At 40.7% G+C, this 20,985-nt stretch overlaps 1 protein-coding gene across 1 annotated transcript in view; it reads right to left on the bottom strand.

Moving 5' to 3' along the window:
* Positions 1-6,061, bottom strand: part of LOC135518572 (E3 ubiquitin-protein ligase RNF152-like) — a 110,665-nt gene extending 104,604 nt beyond the window's left edge. The window contains exon 1 of the mRNA XM_064943737.1: positions 5,780-6,061. The gene's annotated coding sequence lies outside the window, so the exon portion shown is untranslated. The remainder of the gene's footprint in view (positions 1-5,779) is intronic.
* Between the last annotated feature and the right edge of the window lie 14,924 nt (positions 6,062-20,985).

Raw genomic sequence — 20,985 nt, 5'->3', positions numbered from 1 at the left:
CACAACGTTTATGTGAGGATGCAGAAATTATTTTCTAGCTAACATCACCTAGTTGTGTAGCCTATATTATAGTATGAATGACACTGTATGTAAACAGTGTCATTCATATGGGGGCGGGGGGTAATCGTTACTGGATCATTAAGCATAGAGATGGTTAGCTAGCTAGCAGGATTTAGCTGTGTATTGTTTGTTAATTTAATGTGTACGGATGAGAAAATATACCCTTTAATTGTCTGCACATGCTTGTGAATTGTTGCATTATTAACCACTGTAACATGTTTTAGAAGAAAAGTTGATAGGATTGTTAAATAGATTGTTCTTACTGTGGCTTAGTGGCTACTGTGATATTTACAGTCAATTTGAGCTGTGGTTCAAGAATGTGATGTTGCCAGCCACAACGAAAGGTAAGGCAAGGAGGTAATATGAATTGAAAAGTAGAAATCTGTTTCGCCACTCCGCTCCTCAGAGACTGTCCTTCATCTCAGAATAGGGCCTTAGCCTGGATTTAGCACAGACCTCTCCCAACAGATGGGACACAATTAGCCATCTGACTCCAGCCAGACGCGTGGAGCGTAGCGCCAGGATGCAAATGGAGGGAAGAGAGGAGAAAAGGAGGAGGAGGAGAGGTACTGAGAAAGCCATCTTGGGAAAGGAGAAATTAATGAAGGGGACAGTGGAGGTGGTGGAGCAGTTTTGGAAAATGGGACAGGGAGAGAGAGAGAGAGGTAGAGATAGAGAGAGGGAGGGGGGATAGAGAGAGGGGGGAGAGACACAGAGAGAGAGGGAGATATGAAGAGAGGGAGAGGGGTGGTGAGAAAGAGAGAGTTGGGTAGAAAGTCTGTATTAAGAACAGGAGGAGGAGAGAAAGGGAGGAGGGTTCCCAGGAGATGTTAGACAAACACCTGAAGGGTGTGAATATAGAAGGATATATGAAAGAGATGATAAAAGCCCTGGCATTGAATATTTATCTATTTATTCATAAGATTATCCAACTGTAAAATCAACAGAGGCATATTCATTCTGAAACCTAAATTTAATTGGTATTCTTTGTCATATCTCCTCACCAACGCATTGATTAAATAAGACTGGGTGTCAATCTCTGCTCTATTTATACTGGAGAAATGTGTATTTTTTTATATATTTTTTTTATACTCCCACTGACATCACACCTCAGCTACTGTGTAAGCAAAAATATCGACCAAAGTGCCATGCCCACCTTTGTGAACCTAAAATGATGCAGACCTCCAGCATTTTTACCTTCCAGCCTTTTAATTTGTATTGGAAAATACTTGTCAACACAGTTAAGAAACCTAACTATCCAATGGATAGTATCCATATATTTATCTAAAGAAAGTAGGGGTTTGGGAACAAAGGGCAAAGTGGACACCTCCAACTCTTGTTTTGGTAAACTGCTGAGGGATGGGGCTAAAGAAATGTTGAAACTGAAAATCTCCCCCCAAATGTTGTATCTCTGCTATGTGTGGTTCTCTAAAACATCCGGTTTTGAAAACAATATCTTGTTTTGCTATCCTTGTCATTTCTGATTATGATTACAAGTCAATGCCATCAATGGTTCTTATTTACAGATTGTATTAGTATCCTTTACTGTTAAAACAGGCTTTCAAATATTCAGTATTATCTTATCAAAGCTCTTTGCCACCGACCCCATTCATATACGCTAACTGCCTTAAGCCGAGGGGACTTTTGTTAAGAGCCCCGACACTCATTCTGCAAGTGAACACGCTTTGCTTGCCATACGGTATTGGAAGCATAAGGTCCTTATCTTTCATATCAGCAAGAAATCATTTTCAAAAAAATAAAAGGTTAAATTACTACACACCTTTATATGGTTAGTGTTCCCACACGGCCATATCTCCATGTTACAGCGCCTGCTTACGGAAGACAGAGGCGACCACCTGTGCTAATTAGTTATCTAGCTTGCTCCGAACACCTGTGTGTAACAGAAGAAGGTCGCCAGAAATGTGTGCTAACTGAAAAATACTGTTGCCTGCAACTGTGATAAAGCCGGATAAAATTGTACAGTAAGTCTATATTTTGCATTTGTGAAATTATCATTTCAAATGTTATTTGTCACATGCTTAATAAACAATAGGTGTAGACTAACAGTGAAATGCAAAGAAAAAAAATAGAAGAAATAGAAACATTTAAAAAGGAATAATTAAACAAAAAGTAAAAATAACTTGGCTATATACACGAGGTACCAGTACCAAGTCGATATGCAGGGGTACTAGGTAATTGAGGTAAATATGCACATATACAGAAGTCGGAAGTTTACATACGCTTAGGTTGGAGTAATTAAGGCTCGTTTCTCAACCACTCCACAAATTTCTTGTTAATTAACAAACTATAGTTTTGGCAAGTCGGTTAGGACATCAACTTTGTGCATGACACAAGTCATTTTTCCAACAATTGTTAACAGACAGATGATTTCACTTATAATTCACTGTATTACAAATCCAGTGGGTTAAAAGTTTACATACACGAAGTTGACTGTGCCTTTAAACAGCTTGGAAAATGCCAGAAAATTATGTCATGACTTTGGAAGCTTCTGATAGGCTAATTGACATCATGAGTCAATTGGAGGTGTACCTGTGCATGTATTTCAAGGCCTACCTTCAAACTTAGTGCCTCTTTGCTTGACATCATGGGAAAATCAAAAGAAATCAGCCAAGACCTCATAAAAAGAATTGTGGACCTTCACAAGTCTGGTTCATCCTTGGGAGCAATTTCCAAATGCCTGAAGGTACCACATTCATCTGTACAACGAATAGTACGCAAGTATAAACACCATGGGACCACGCAGCCGTCATACCATTCAGGAAGGAGATGCATTCTGTCTCTTAGAGATTCATGTGCTTTTTTGCGAACAACAGCAAAGGACCTTGTGAAGATGCTGGAGGAAACAGGTACAACAGTATCTGTATCCACATTCAAACGAGGCCTGTATCGACATAACCTGAAATGCTCCTCAGCAAGGAAGAAGCCACTGCTCCAAAACCGCAATAAAAAAGCCTGACAACAGTTTGGAACTGCACATGGAGACAAAGATCATACTTTTTGGAGAAATGTCCTCTGGTCTGGTGAAGCAAAATAGAACTGTTTGGCCATAATGACCATCATTATGTTTGGAGGATAAAGGGGAACGCTTGCAAGCCGAAGAACACCATTCCAACCGTGAAGCACGGGGGTGGCAGCATCATGTTGTGAGTGTGCTTTGCTGCAGGAGGGACTGATGCACTTCAAAAAGATGGCATCATGAGGTCGGGAAATGTTGTGGATATATTGAAGCAACATCTCAAGACATCAGTCAGGAAGTTAAAGCTTTGTCGCAAATGGGTCTTCCAAATGGACAATGACCCCAAGCATACTTCCAAAGTTGTGGCAAAATGGCTTAAGGACAACAAAGTCAAGGAATTGGCGTGGGCATCACAAAGCCCTGACCTCAATCCTACCGACATGTTGTGGGCAGAACTGAAAAAGTGTGTGCGAGCAAGGATGCCAACAAATCTGACTCAGTTACACCAGCTCTGTCAGGAGGAATGGGCCAAAACGTTTGACCCAAGTTAAACCATTTAAAGGCAATGCTACCTAGTGTATGTAAACTTCTGACCCGCTGGGAATGTGATGAAACAAATAAAAGCTGAAATAAATCATTCTCTCTACTATGACTTTTGGTAAACTTGCCAACATTCCTGAAGAGACATTATTGGGCTATTTTGCCCCCCAAAAAACTAGATAGAATTATGAAACATTTACATGTTGAAAGGGTCAATATCATACATCCACCATCAAAGCCTGAATTTCTGTCTACAGAATAAGCTCTTTATCTAGCCTGATTAATCAGGCTGTAATACACAATTAAGGCTTTAAGTCCCTCTGTGTCCAAATCACTAAGGACTTAAATTGGTCCACACACAAATGCAGTCGTGAAGGTGCAACAGCACCTCTTCGCCCTCAGGAGTTGGATAGGTTTGGCATGGGCCTTCAAATCCTCAAAAAGTTATACAGCTGCAGCATTGAGAGCATCTTAACTGGATGCATCATTGCTTGGTATGGCAACAGCACTGCCCTCGATCGCATGGTACTACAGAGGGTGGTGCAGACAGCCCAGTATATCACTGGGACGGAGCTCTCTGCCATCCAGCACCTGTATATCAGATGGTGTGAAAGGATGGCCTGGAAAATTGTTAATGACTCCAGCCACCCAAGCCATAGACTGTTCTTTCTGCTTCAACTCAGCAAGCAGTACCGGTGCATCAAGTCTGACACCAACAGGCTCCGTAACAGCTTCTATCTCCAAGCCATAAGTCTGCAAAATAGCAACCAAATGGCTACATGCACTGAGTTGTTCTTTGTATTTTACACTGTCTCTATACACTCAAGCCCACTGACACTCCAACACACACACACACACATACACATAATTTTCACACACATTTATACTGACTCTGCACACATACGCTGCTGTTACTCTATTTATCATAAATCCTGATGCCTAGTGATCAGGATAGTGGTATTGGAACTGACCCTGTACTGTATATAGCTTCTTACTTTCTCATGTTCTTATTTATTATTTTGATATCTTCCAGGTCGCAGTTGCAAATGAGAACTTATTCTCAACTAGCCTACCTGGTTAAATAAAGGTGAAATAAATAAAAAATAAAAATAAAATCTTGTGTGTTCTTGTTCTACCTTATGTTATATTTAGTACTACATTGATATGAAATACTGCATTGTTGGGTTTAGATCTTACAAGGAAGGCATTTCACTGTACATGTGCACATAACATTAAAACTTGAATAAATTGGTATATACAGCAATATTTGGATTTCACTGTCATGGCATGCTTGGTTCAATAGCTATTGACGAGAGAAAACTAAATATCTAATATAAAACAAATTTAACCTAGGTGCCAAAACGAACTACATACCTACAGGCTCTCTAAAATGTTGGGTACAAATATAACAAATATATTTTCCTGTAGATATTTTGTCTCAAATTTCGAGCAGCTGAAGGACATACCGCACAGACAACCAGTAGAGTAAGTTTACATTTAATTGTATTCAACATTCTGGCTTGTAAGGAACATTTACACTAATTTGCAGGCATTCGTTTCAGGCTGTAGATAAATACCAATTAATTGTGTATTACAGCCTGATTAAATCAGACTAGGCCCTACTCTATATCCTAGGCCTACAAGCAATAGGCAAATCATGCGATGGACTGGAGACAATGCAAAACCTTCCTATTATGTCATGGTCTGTCTATCTTTCTCTGTTCTCTCTCCATATCAGGGAGCAGATTGGGCTCTGAAGTCAAATAGAAGCAACTACAAAAAGACTGTAACACAGTTTTTACATAACACTATTAACATGGTAGACATTTTGAAATACCAATTAGCTTTCTAAAAAAACGTGATATATTGGAATTTTGACCTCCCCATCAATGCATTGCATGATACACTTATTTGTCAACCAAACTGAAGCTTGATGTGTAGGCTAAATTATTTTAAAATATAAAGGGGCAATCAATGTGTTATTGCAGCAATCGGAGTCATAACACATGTTTAACGTTTCCTGTAACATTATTATCAGAGAAAGGATAAAGCACCAAGCTAACGAGGGTAGCAAGCTGCAGACAGTGTATGTTACTGAACATTTGTAGCCTTATCCAATAAATAAGTTTATATTGTTTAGACAACTCAAACAATAAAGCCTACCATACAATATGCACGTCAACAATATCATCTCAATCTCACCTTATATATCCGCTGTGTGTCATCTATACTGAAAGTACAGCAGCAATCCACATTCGGCTTCAGTGTCTGTTTGATATGTTATGTCTGTACCTGGGCTGTCTCTGCCGCACGAGTATAGACTACACTGGATAGACAGCGATTTAAAAAATGCTGGCTTCGCCTTGATGTAGTTTGAGTGGGCTACTTCACGGAGTGGTTGTTTACAATGTGCCTGTTCCTACCAACCAAACGAAGACCCTCCCTCCGCGCTCTCTCATCCTTGATATATCAGCCTCCGCACAGATGGATACGCCCTCTAATATTAATTCTCCTCTATTATGAAGACCGTTCCGTTTAACTGCTAGGCATTGTGAAACAATTCAATTTGAGTTTAGCACTTCCGATGTGTAGAGAGCCACCTTGTGTGACACAATGTAGGTGATCCGTTGCGTAGTCAAGTAGGGGAAGTTGGCTGTTTATTAATGGTTTTCACCTTTGTCAGTTTCATGTTTACATTGAATTTCTTTATTCACTGAATTTCTACGACCTGTCCATTACATCAGTGATCCTTACAAAAAAAACAGATGAATTTCAGTGATCATATGTGATTTAATGTGAATACAAGTGAAGCAACATGTGACATGTAAGCACATGAGTACATGATCTCACATTAAATGAATGTGAAATAAATGTGACAACATGGGGATGCAAAATGTCAACATGTGAGAACATGAAACTACACATGACATGTGAAAACATGATCTTGTGTGAAATAAATGTCACAACATGAGGAATGTGATACTGTACCATCACACTATACATGTGACAACATTTGAGCACATGTGAAAGCTGAGATGTCAAATGTAATTTAGAATACTTTACTTAAAAAGGTACGACAGACATTAATTAAAATGTAAAGTCATGGTCCCCTCCAGGTTTTGTCTAGTTACATAATTGTTCCAGGGGTGTCCCAAGGACTTTTTTAGGACATTCTCAGAACACTGTATGATGGTAAATCTACAAGTAGTTTCTGTATTTTTACAGCTAAATGAAGGTGTTAATGTTAGCATGCTGATTACTTGGGAGTCAACCTCACTATTAGTTGCTAGCTACCTGAAGTTCATGCTGCGCCTCCAGGTCTATGGACATAATGGAGATTGTCTAGACATTTATTACCAAGAATACATTTCTGCGCTTTGCCTAAAGTTGCAGTAAAAATAAAGTAAATACACTATATGTACAAGATTATGTGAACACCTCTTCAAATTAGAGTATTTGTCTATTTCAGCTACACCTGTTGCTGACAGGTGTTTAAAAATCAAGCACACAGCCATAGAATCTCCATAGACAAACATTGGCAGTAGAATGACCTTACTGAAGAGCTCCTTGACTTTCAACGTGGCACCGTCATGGGATGCCACCTTTCCAACAAGTCAGTTCGACAAATTTCTGCCCTGCTAGAGCTGTCCTGTTCAACTATAAGTGCTGTTATTGTGAAGTGGAAATGTCTAGGAACAACAATGGCTCGAACGCAAATCGGTAGGCCACACAAGCTCACACAATGGGACTGCCAAGTGTTGAAGCGCATAGCGCGGAAAAACGTCTGTCCTCAGTTGCAACACTCAATACCGAGTTCCAAACTGCCTCTGGAAGCAACTCCGAACTGAGTCTGGAAGCAACATCGGCACAAGAACAGTTTGTCAGCAGCTTCATGAAATGGGTTTCCATGGCCGAGCAGCCGCACACACCATGTGCAATGCCAAGCGTCGGCTGGAATGGTGTAAATCTCACCGCCATTGGACTCTGGATCAGTGGAAACATCTTCTCTGGAGTGATGAATCACGCTTCACCATCTGACAGTCTGACGGATGAATCTGAGTTTGGCGGATGCCAGGAAAACACTACCTGCCCCAATGCATAGTGCCAACGGTAAAGTTTGGTGGAGGAGGAATAATTGTCTCTGGCAAATTTTCAGGGTTCTGGCTCGGCCCTTTAGTTCCAGTGAAGGGAAATCTTAACGCTACAGCATACAATGACATTCTAGACGATTCTCTGCTTCCAACTTTTTTGCAACACTTTGATGAAGGCCTTTTCCTGTTTCAGCATGACAATGCCCCCGTGCACAAAGCGAGGTCCATACAGAAGTGGCTTGTCGAGATTGGTGTGGAAGAACTTGACTGGCCTGCACAGAGCCCTGTGCAGCCAGGTCTAATCGCCCATTGGTGCCCGACCTCACTAATTCTCTTTAGGCTGAATGGAAGAAAGTCCCCACAGCAATGTTCCAATATCTAGTGGAAAGCCTTCCCAGACGAGTGGAGGCTGTTATAGCCAGTCTGGGTTCCTGCCCTTAGGCGACGTTGTTGCCGGTGATGTCTGGTGAGGACCTGCCTATTGTGGACAGTCTGAGCACTGATGGAGGGATTATTCATTCCTGGTGTAACCTGGGCAGTTTTTGTTGCCATCCTGTACCTGTCCCGAAGGTGTGATGTTCGGATGTGCAGGTTTTGTTACAAGTTGTCTGCCACTGCGAGGACGATCAGCTGTCTGTCCTGTCTCCCTGTAGCGCTGTCTTAGGCATCTCACAGTACGGACATTGCAATTTATTGCCCTGGCCACGTCTGCAGTCCTCATGCCTTCTTGCAGCATTCCTAAGGCATGTTCACGTAGATGAGCAGGGACCGTCGGCATCTTTCTTTTAGTGTTTTTCAGAGTCAGTAGAAAGGCCTCTTTCTTGTCCTAAGTTTTCATAACCGTGACCTTATTTGCCTACTGTCTGTAAGCTGTTAGTGTCTTAACAACCGTTCCACGGGTGCATGTTCATTAATTGTTTATGGTTCATTGAACAAACATGGGAAACAGTGTTTAAACCTTTTGCAATGAAGATCTGTGAAGTTATTTGGATTTTTACGAATTATCTTTGAAAGACAGGGTCCTGAAAAAGGGAAGTTTCTATTTTTTGCTGAGGTTAGTTACTAGTGGAAAATGCCTGAGTGGAAAATCATCCCTGAGCTCCAACTTCTCCCACATACAGACCTCGGACATCCCCTACTAATGAAATAACCTTAATAAATGTATTTGCCGTTATCTGCAGTTAAATGTAACAACAAAACATTTTTTGTTAACCTCTTACATCTATGGGGGCGCTATTTCATTTTTGGATGAAAAACGTTCCCGTTTTAAACAAGATATTTTGTCACAAAAAGATGCTCGACTATGCATATAATTGATAGCTTTCGAAAGAAAACACTCTGACGTGTCCAAAACTACCAAGATATTCTCTGTGCGTGCCCTAGAACGTGAGCTTCAGGCAAAACCAAGATGAGATGGCATCCAGGAAATGAACAGGATTTTTGAGGCTCTGTTTTCCATTGTCTCCTTATATGGCTGTGAATGCAAGAGGAATGAGCCTGCCCTTTCTGTCGTTTCCCCAAGGTGTCTGCAGCATTGTGACGTATTTGTAGGCAGATCATTGGAAGATTGACCATAAGAGACCACATTTACCAGGTGTCCGCCCGGTGTCCTGCGCCGAAATTGGTGCGCAAAAGTCACCTGCCAGTATTTTTCCTTGGGATACAGAGAGGAAAGCAAGCTTCCACGAACTGCATATCAATGAAGAGATATGTGAAAAAAACACCTTGAGGATTGATTCCAAACAACGTTTGCCATGTTTTGGTCGATATTATGTAGTTAATCCGGAAAAAGTTTTACGTTGTAGGTGACTGAATTTTCGGTTCGGTTCGTTTCGGTAGCCAGACGCAATGTAGAAAACGGAACGATTTCTCCTACACACAGACGCTTTCAGGAAAAACTGCGCATTTGGTATGTAACTGAGAGTCTCCTCATTGAAAACATCAGAAGCTCTTCAAAGGTAAATGATTTTATTTATTTGGTTATCTGGTTTTTGTGAAAATGTTGCGTGCTAAATGCTACTCAAAATGCTATGCTAGCTTTGCATACTCTTACACAAATTAGTCAATTTCTATGGTTCAAAAGCATATTTTGAAAATCTGAGATGACAGTGTTGTTAAGAAAAGGCTAAGCTTGAGAGCAGACGCATTATTTTCATTTTATTTGCGATTTTCAGAAATCGTTAACGTTGCGTTATGCTAATGAGCCTGAGGCTTTAGTCACAAACCCGGATCCGGGATGGGGAGTTTCAAGAAGTTAACAGCAATCTATTAATATGGTTTTTAAACTATGTTTACAAGCATGATAGCTGTACTTTTAGTTTATGGTGGACGCAGCTTGTTGGCAATTAGCCAAATAATGTTTCAAAGATTGATGTTTCAAAGCACATAAATGCATCTAACTGGTAGTTATGACTTCACAAATGGTAAATTCCCACCTCCCACCTGGTTATGAACGTAGCATTATATTCAATATATTTGGTAGAAAATTGTACAATAATACTAGATTATACACATGTACCTTAAAAGGTTCCAACTAGTACCATGTGAGTTGCTATCTGTACCTCTGAATGTGTACCTTTTACCTTTTTGTACACCTGGGAACAACACTGTACCATAACCGTACTGATGTAGTTACTAAAGTTTAATCAATAAGGCTGGTCTGAATGGATCATCACTTTTCATGAATCTAGTAAACTCAATTCACATCGCTTCCTATCTCACATCAGCAAATCAGGGATTTATATGGTAATGGTTATAATGATACCTTATGAGCATATCAGGTACAGTATGTATATGATAGTGTCTATGTTACCTCATCAGCATGGCAGTTATTTATCGGGTGTCATAATCTCCTCCCCGTTTCCTATTAGCAAGCATGTGGAATGTCATTCAACTATCAACTTCAGCCTATGAGCATGTCATAGTAATAATGCAATCCCACCACTGTTGCTGGTTAACCTATTGGCTCACCCGTGCAAAAATCTCTTTCCTTTCAACCAATGGGCATGAAACTAGGGGAGTATTCATAAGTAAACTCAAACCTTGTGTCACCCACTTGTTGTTTTGCAGCAACAGTCTTCCAACGACCTTCCACCTCCCCATCACCACCAGCATAATAACCTTAACGCCCATCATTGGAACTCCTTTCCCCAGCATAGGGCAACCTGTCATCAGCATCTGGCTATGAGAAGCATTTGTCAGAGACGAGGCCTACCCCAAACTCTTCAATAGTTCGAAAAATTCCTTGTTATATTCTATCTCGTTTGTGTTTCAGATAAGCCTGTACTTGATTGAATTCTATTTGAGAGTGTGTGGATCTATGTTCTTGGTAGCAAATAACCATCTTGTGGAACTGCTGATACAATAATGCAATCCAGACCAAGAGGTTGCCGGTTCAAATCTCAAGTGTTAATGCACACGTACGGATCTGCACCAGCTATGCTGATGTTGGCAATAGCATGTTCATGCTTTATCTGATTGAATCTGGACCTTAATGTCAAGTGTCCCCGAGCACAGCTACTTTTGTGTTGGTGTCGTCAGATAATGGTACAATTATTGACTCGATTCCAGGAAACTTTTTGCAAAGTGCAGAAATGTGTTCTTGCAAATAAACCTGTTGGTGAAGCAGTAAATTTAGTTTGCTGGCATCAAAGAGGTTGTGAGTTCAAATTCTAGGTGCGGTTGCAGCCCAAGGGTGCTGACCAATATGAGATCAATTCCATTTAAGTTCCAGTCAATTCAGAAAGTGAACCCATTTCCAAAATTATTGAAAAAAAATTGAATTTGAATTTCTTTTGTATTTCCTGAATACAGTTAGTTGTTTTACAGTATGTTTACTGTAAAAATACAGTTCAGCTGTTAAGGTACATTAAAACTTGTTTCCACTATTTTCACAACCAATTCAATAGCTGGTAACTTATTAAAAAACATTTAGGATATTTAAAAAAAACAGTGAAAATGTGTTTTTGAAACACTTAACATGTGAAATGTTTTTTAAACTTCACATGATGACATGCATTTGCATGTGTTATCATTTTTCAGCTAAGGTATGAACCAACCTGGGATTTGAATTCACAATCTCTGGATTTGAATTATACTGACCTTTCTGCTGCACCACAAAGGCTGTAACGGTCCAACACACATTATACTATACTCTTTTGCACCTACTAAAAGAGTGGCATCTGCACTGCTATTTCAGTTATCATTTATTCTGACTATTCTCTGATCACTAATTTAATTGACTTATTTCAGCAATTTGAGGGTTTTCTGTATTGTTGTTGAATGCTAATTTGGCATATTATTCGGTTTTAATGTTACTCCTGAATCTCTATGATAAATATAATAGTGTATTTTTAACAAAGCTGAGATTTATTTTGAAGTCCAAAGTGTAGGAATACAGGAACACAGGTGAAATCTGTTATTGACACAGACATGGTGGCGTAGCAGGAAGAATAGAATGCAGTGTACCAAAAGGTTGTGAGTTCAAATTCCAGGTAAGGACATGTTGAATAATAATTATTGTATAAATAAACACGCAATGTAGTCAAATACGTAAGATTAAAGCACTGTGTGTATCATAAAGACTATTTTTGTTTGCAGGGCATCTGTGATATCCCATGTGAAACTTTGAATCCACATGTGAAAGGTTTTGCGATCACGTGAAAATCCACATCAACACGCGAAGTGTTCCAAAACACATGTTTTTACATGATTTCATCTTGTGATTTTCCATAAGGGTGAGACATACAACCATGGTTCAGTCAGAGCCATGACGCTGGTGTCAGTGATACAGTATGTCCGGCATAGGCTACTTTACATTCCTTGTAATGAAACTAACTCTAGGTTGAATGGGAGAAATTTGTTTTAATTGAGATTAATTGTTAATAAAAAAGCATTATAGGTTTGGGAATGAATACCTGATGTGTCTGGGAAATGAACCAACATCCCTCTGGGGTCCACTGCTGAACCCACATCCATCTGGACTTCCCTGCTCCTATCAGTGCAGTGGAAAGCTGTTCTTTGCTTTAATTATGGACGATAATGTAATTTAAATGTGCGATGCTTCACTCAAGCCTTTGTTATAGCCATCTACCCTGGAGCCTGTAAATGAGTGATGTTGCTGCAGGGGCTGAGGGAGTTTGGGACATCTTATGGACGATTGTGTGTGTCCCAAATGGTATCCTATGCCTTATTTAGTACATTAAAGTACAATTCCCTCTTTTGAATGTTATATCGTATTTGTGCATCTCTGAGCGATTTTCTATCGACTCCTGGGGTAATTTCAAGTTTCATGTGTATATGAGCTATTTGCCATTCAAGCAGACAGAAATACAGTAGGTATGACGCGCTAAAGCAATCCCTTGTTCCAGTCTCTCACCCTTGTCTCACACATCTGTCCCATAAAATAACACAATGACAATGAGATGCAAGCAACCACAAATGTGTTCAGTTCACATCCCAACAGCTCCATACTTATCTGCATCCCAAATGGCACCCTATCCCCTGTATAGTGCACTACTTTTGACCCCTCCTCAGTCTCTTTCATAGCACACAGCAAATTGACCAGTGTTGATTTTTCAGTGTAACATTTCTAGTGTTGAATCAAGGCTTTCATTAACACTGTAAAGAGTTAAATTAACACTCAGTGGTGTAAAATACCCTCAGTGTTGGTGTTCATAACCCGAGTTTAACCAAAACCACACCTATGCTCTAGGTAGTTTTTTTAAATTGTTTGTTTCAATCTATGTTTTTGCATATAAATGTTTGATTCGTCCCATGCCACTCAAATGTCATTAACACATATTTTTCTATACTATTCCAATCTGTTTCTTGGATTTATTGCATCCGTTACTGAAATGGTTGTTCCAGTTTCGATGTTTAAACAATCTGTCTGGATTCCAATAGGAATTACACATCACTTTGCAAACCAGCATAATGTTATTTGCAGTCCTGATGTGGCCTGTGAACAAGGAGTTTCAGACTGTATTAGGGTGAAACTAGGCTCTCAAAAGAAGGGCTTTTGAATTATGTACTGTATTGCCTTGCTTTAAATTATACAATTTAAATGACAACATATTCACTTATGACAGCGGTTCCCAAACTCATTCCTCATGACTTCAAGGAGTAGAGGTTTTGTGTTTTTCCCCTAACACCACACAGCTGAATCAAATTATCAAACCTACATAATTAGTTGATTACTTGAATCAGCTGTGTAATGCTAAGGTAAAAGCCCAAAGACTGAGTTTAGGAAACCCTTACTTAAGATCTCATTTGTAAAAGCTACCAGACAATGCAATAATGATGTCTACCACTAGCAAACACAGTCGTGGGTGTTATGGTAACTCTCAAATTCACTCGAAAGGCACTCTGGGAAATCTGCAAATAAGGCTTAAAACTATTCAATTCCGATTCTGGAGGCCAAAACCTTTCTGGTTTTGTAAAAAACACAACATTTTTGGTTCTTCAGAGAGGTAAAATGGTTTTCCTATGGCATCTAGGATAATCGACCTAGTGTGCATTCCAAATGGCACCATATCCCCTATATAGTGCATGCCTTCTGAAAAGAGCCGGTGCCTGGTCAAAAGTAGTACACTATAGGGAATAGGGTTCCATTTGGGATTCCATCAATGCAATGAGAAGGTTAGCCATCCAGCCTCCATATTGCTGCTCCTACTTGTGTGACAGCTTTGCTAAGTACAGACAAAAATACAATAACACACAACACCACCACCACACCATCCCTCATCCCAATCCCATCATGCATCCCTCACGGGTGGCTTTGTGCGCAGATGAGATCAAGTAAGCCATACAGATCCTGTATAGTTTAGTGACTGGCATCAGAGTGCTTGCCACTTTTAAAGCAACATTTGTGGGACAGCGCATCCTCTTGACATGCAACATTGGTATATTAATCAGACCTTCAGCAGAAAGCCCTCTCAACTCATCACTGAAACACACAATCCATCAGTGGACGCTCGTCAGATGTGGCAAGGCATGAAATATATTATGGACTACGAAAGGGAAACCCAGCCACGAGATTCCCAGTGACGCGAGCCTACCAGATGAGCTAAAGGCCTTTTATGCTCGCTTCGAGGCAAGCAACACTGAAGCATGCAGGAGAGCACGAGTCGTTCCAGACAACTGTGTGATCATGCTTAGGGTTACACATTTTGGGGAAAATTCAGAGGTGGAAACTTTCTGTGGGAATTAATGGGAATATATGGGAATTAACGAAAATACAGTATATACAAATTAATATTAATACCATTTAAATGTAGATGTTTTTTGCATTGGATATATTTACACTATTATATGGAGACAGAATCATACACATTTGACCTTTTAATAAGTAGACCTAATAGCAAATGATTAAATCGTTCCAATAGAAATTAAAAAATATATATTTAGTTACGAATTGAACATGGGATGATTTCACTGAACAACAAAAGAAAGGGAATATTGATAGATCCCCAATGATCCATCGCATCTCCCAAAAACCTTTTCAACATACATCTGTAAAATGATAGTGTAGAAACAAAACCTTTGGTTGTCTTCCTCTCAGGCTTCCATGTGTTCTCCCAGGACCTCCTCAATGTCCACCTCTTGAACATCAGACTCTGAGGCCTCATCTTCACTGTCACTTTCCAACCTTGCTGAGGATGGCTCGTTGTCAGGCTCAAAAAGCCTCAAGTTTTACAGGATGGCTACCAATTTTTCAACCCTTGTATTGGTCAGCCTGTTCCGTGCTTTGGTGTGTGTGTGTTCCCAAACAAGGACCAGTTGCTCACTGAGGCGGCTGATGTTGGTGGGACTTGGAGGCAACAGGGGAAAGGGCCTCAGATCCACAAAGTCCCTTCCACCGGGTGGCTGATGGGATATGATGGAACGACTGCCATATTGCATCTCCATCAAAAAGCCATTTCTTGCAAGTGTACTTCGCCAGACTGCCAAGAATCTTACCCTCATCCATACAAAGGTGGCGAGACACTTTAGTGATGACACCATAGGCCTTGTTGATCTCTGCACCAGGCAGGATGCTCTTGCCAGCATACTTGAGGTCCAACATGTACGCTGCAGCGTGCATGGGCTTCAACATGTACGCTGCAGTGTGCATGGGCTTCATGCAGAGATCTTCACGCTTTTTGATGTATTTCAGAACTGCAGTTTCCTCTGCTTTGAACAACAGTAAAGTGGACAGGGAAGTACGGATTTCTTCTCTTACATCTGCAAGCAGAGTCTGAACATCAGACAGGATGGCATTGTCTCCCTCAATCCGTGAAATGGCTACTGCTATAGGTTTCAGGAGTTTCAGGCTGCTTACCACTCTCTCCCAAAATACATCATCCAGGAGGATCCTCTTGATGGGGCTGTCCATATCGGCAGACTGTGATATGGCCATTTCTTGGAGAAACTCTTTCCCCTCCTCTCATGTCAAACATGATGACAACACAACCCCAATGGGTTTTGCTGGGCAGCTTTAATGTGGTGCTCTTATTCTTCTCACTTTGCTTGGTGAGGTAGATTGCTGCTATAACTTGATGACCCTTCACATACCTAACCATTTCCTTTGCTCTCTTGTAGAATGTATCCATTGTTTTCAGTGCCATGATGTCCTTGAGGAGCAGATTCAATGCATGAGCAGCACAGCCAATGGGTGTGATGTGAGGGTAGGACTCCTCCACTTTAGACCAAGCAGCCTTCATGTTCACAGCATTGTCTGTCACCACTGCAAATACCTTCTGTGGTCCAAGGTCATTGATGACTGCCTTCAGCTCATCTGCAATGTAGAGACCAGTGTGTATTTTGTCCCTTGTGTCTGTGCTCTTGTAGAATACTGGTTGAGGGGTGGCGATGATGCAGGTAATTAATCCTTGCCCACGAACATTCGACCACCCATCAGAGATGATTGCCATACAGTCTGCTTTCTCTATAATTTGCTTGACCTTCACTTGAATTCTGTTGAACTCTGCATCCAGAAAATGAGTGGATAAAGCATGTCTGTCTGGATGGGTGTATGCTGGGCGAAGAACATTCAGAAATGTCTTCCAATGCACATTGCCTGTGAGCATCAGAGGTGAACCAGTTGCATACACAGCTCAAGCAAGACGTTCATCAGCCTTTCTCTGACTAAGTTCCTCCATTGAATCAAAATAACTTCTGATTCCAGGAGGACCATGAGCTGTTGCTATCAATAAGTTGTCTGATTCATCATTTTCACCTCGAATAGAAGTAGAGGGACTTTTGTCAGAGGTTGCTTGTTGTGAGCGCTGAGGGAACTTCATGCACATGGCCAGATTATTCTGCATCTTTTTGCATTTTTCACATATGATTTGGCACAGTATTTGTAAATGTACACAACATTTCCTTCTACATTAGTTGCAGTGAAATGTCTCCACACAACAGATAGTGCCCGTGACATTTTTCTGTAAAGTTTAGAAAAAAATAGTAAAAGAACCCCAAATACAATTCCAAATACAGATAAACAGTTAAACAGTTAGATTAAACAACTCCTTTGTAAGATAAATGTTTTAAAATAAAACAGGTAAATTAACACTCGTCAGTTAGCAGGCTCAAGCAAGCTAAAACCCACATGGAAGCAAACATTAACTAGCAGAAATTGGTAACAAGTTAGAAATGATTTAAACACACTTTGCTGTAGGCTACTATTTACTAGTTAGCAAAAAAATAATGTGTGTCGTATAAAATATATTCACCCCACCCAATATTGCAATCAAAACTTACCAGAAAGCATGTAGTCCATGGCTCAGATCTACTCCAATTAACATACCGCACCAACAGATCCACAGATGACACAATCTCAATCAACACTCCAAACTGCCCTTTCCCACCTGGACAAAAGGAACACCTATGTGAGAATGCTGTTGGTTGACTACAGCTCAGCGTTCACCACCATAATATCCACAAAGCTCATCACTAAGCAATGGACCCTGGGACGAAACACCTCCCTCTACAACTGGATCATGGACTTCCTGATGGCCCCTCAGGGGTGCGTGCTTAGCCCCCTCCTGTACTCCCTGAAGGCTGAAGTAGAGCCGGTCGAGAGTTAAGTTCCATGGTGTCCACATCACCAACGAACTATCATGGCCCAAACATACAAAGACAGTTGTGAAGAGGGTACGACAAGACATTTTCCCGCTCAGGATCCTGAAAAGATTTGGCATGAGTCCCCAGATCCTCTAAAGGTTCTACACCGCCATGTGCTACTAACGTGTTTTCCATTTGCTCCTGCAGTATTCTTAAAGTTTATGTGAATTTTGAAGCAGAACCGTATTTATTTTCAAATATTAGTTTGGTGATCCCTTTCCGTAAAAACCAAGACTACTTTGCTTTCGAATGTCAGCATGTCGACGAAACATAAGGCCAAAAACATGACTTTGAGAAAACCCGGCTTACAAGACCCACTCTTATCACCACCCTCTCCTGAGTCTGAGGGCCTGGGGACTTACACTTTACCCAGGGGTACGGCTTGGCCTGGCGCCGCTGAAACTCGAGGCCTTCAAACTACTACGCTCTGAGATAGTTGAAATGAAAACGGTGGTAGTTGCTACAATTGAGGCCCGAATACAGGAGGTTTCTGATACTTTAAAAGCAGATCTAATCATCCTGTGGAACGAGATGGTGCCAGCAATCACATCACTCCAAACAACAACAGAGTTGCACACTACAACAATTCTGCTACCAATGTCTCTGACTTAACTACCTCCCTGGAGGCTGATGTGAAATGCCTGGATCTGAAAAAGGTGCAGGAGAGTTGTGTGAGTTTAGAGGGATTCTCTCGCTGCAATAATCTGAGACTGGTATCGGTCCCAGAGTCAACAGAAATGCCTCGCGCCACGGATTTAGTTTCTGGGCTGCTGAAGGATATTCTTGCCATGGATAAGAAGCCCCTGATTGATCATGCACACCGGTCGCTGCGCCCAAAGCCCTGGGATGGTGTGAGGCCCTGTGACATCATTCTTTGAGTGCACTTTTTCCATGAGAAGATGGAGATTCATCTACGACCCCGCAATACCACTCTGAGCTTTCAAGGACAGAGCTTCTCTATCTACCAGGACTACTCCCCCACTGATTCCAGGCAGCGCGCAGCATTCGGGCAGGCCAGACGACTACTACTGACTACTAAGTACGGACTGCAATTCCTGCCTGTTTATGGCTGTGTCATGATGGTAAAGACTACACATTTGATTCTCCGGATGAGGCTATGGCTCACATTCAACGTCACATCAAGAAGTCTTGAACTTGCCCATAGATCGAACTGTGGATAGTAAGTAAATAGCCCACCCGTGGTACAATTATGTTTAGTTATAACATACTATTATTGTATAGTTGGGGAGTTGGTGAACCCATTCAGGCTTATTTGATGTGACCTAATATTTTGATCATCTAGTGTGCTAGCCTTATAAGCATTCAGTCATTTTAATTTCATTGTATTAAGGTTTTACTTAACTCCTTTGTTTTACCAGGTTATCTCATTCACCTATTCAGTTTGTTTACATAGTGTCTCAGTGACTCAAAATATTTTTGGTTATTTGTTTAATGCATCCATTTGCACTGAGGCAACATGTTTTGGTCGGTTTTGAACGTCATTTATTCCCAGCAAACTTTCAACGTTGCACACACACAGTTTTTTGGTCTTGGCTGTAAGTTTTTTTTTTTGTCAAACTAGACAATTATTATTATTATATATTTTTTGATCGTTTTACTACGATTTGCTTATTTCTTATTAGGTTTTTGGTTGAGAGCCTTGATACATTTTATTTGTTTTCTTTCTCAATGCCTGTTATAAGACTGGGAATATAATTATATACAGTGCCTTGCGAAAGTATTCGGCCCCCTTGAACTTTGCGACCTTTTGCCACATTTCAGGCTTCAAACATAAAGATATAAAACTGTATTTTTTTGTGAAGAATTAACAACAAGTGGGACACAATCATGAAGTGGAACGACATTTATTGGATATTTCAAACTTTTTTAACAAATCAAAAACTGAAAAATTGGGCGTGCAAAATTATTCAGCCCCCTTAAGTTAATACTTTGTAGCGCCACCTTTTGCTGCGATTACAGCTGTAAGTCGCTTGGGGTATGTCTCTATCAGTTTTGCACATCGAGAGACCGAAATTTTTTCCCATTCCTCCTTGCAAAACAGCTCGAGCTCAGTGAGGTTGGATGGAGAGCATTTGTGAACAGCAGTTTTCAGTTCTTTCCACAGATTCTCGATTGGATTCAGTTCTGGACTTTGACTTGGCCATTCTAACACCTGGATATGTTTATTTTTGAACCATTCCATTGTAGATTTTGATTTATGTTTTGGATCATTGTCTTGTTGGAAGAAAAATCTCTGTCCCAGTCTCAGGTCTTTTGCAGACTCCATCAGGTTTACTTCCAGAATGGTCCTGTATTTGGCTCCATCCATCTTCCCATCAATTTTAACCATCTTCCCTGTCCGTGCTGAAGAAAAGCAGGCCCAAACCATGATGCTGCCACCACCATGTTTGATAGTGGGGGTGGTGTGTTCAGGGCGATGAGCTGTGTTGCTTTTACGCCAAACATAACGTTTTGCATTGTTGCCAAAAAGTTCAATTTTGGTTTCATCTGACCAGAACACCTTCTTCCACATGTTTGGTGTGTCTCCCAGATGGCTTGTGGCAAACTTTAAACAACACTTTTTATGGATATCTTTAAGAAATGGCTTTCTTCTTGCCACTCTTCCATAAAGGCCAGATTTGTGCAATATACGACTGATTGTTGTCCTATGGACAGAGTCTCCCACCTCAGCTGTAGATCTCTGCAGTTCATTCAGAGTGATCATGAGCCTCTTGGCTGCATCTCTGATCAGTCTTCTCCTTGTATGAGCTGAAAGCTTAGAGGGACGGCCAGGTCTTGGTAGATTTGCAGTGGTCTGATACTCCTTCCATTTCAATATGATCGCTTGCACAGTGCTCCTTGGGATGTTTAAAGCTTGGGAAATCTTTTTGTATCCAAATCCAGCTTTAAACTTCTTCACAACAGTATCTCGGACCTGCCTGGTGTGTTCCTTGTTCTTCATGATGCTCTCTGCGCTTTTAACGGACCTCTGAGACTATCACAGTGCAGGTGCATTTATACGGAGACTTGATTACACACAGGTGGATTATATTTATCATCATTAGTCATTTAGGTCAACATTGGATCATTCAGAGATCCTCACTGAACTTCTGGAGAGAGTTTGCTGCACTGAAAGTAAAGGGGCTGAATAATTTTGCACGCCCAATTTTTCAGTTTTTGAATTGTTAAAAAAGTTTGAAATATCCAATAAAT

The sequence above is a fragment of the Oncorhynchus masou genome, chromosome 28, assembly GCF_036934945.1.
Source record: "Oncorhynchus masou masou isolate Uvic2021 chromosome 28, UVic_Omas_1.1, whole genome shotgun sequence".
Taxonomy (NCBI): domain Eukaryota; kingdom Metazoa; phylum Chordata; class Actinopteri; order Salmoniformes; family Salmonidae; genus Oncorhynchus; species Oncorhynchus masou.
Note: the sequence above shows the minus strand (reverse complement) of the source record. Positions and strands in the feature narration are given on the sequence as shown.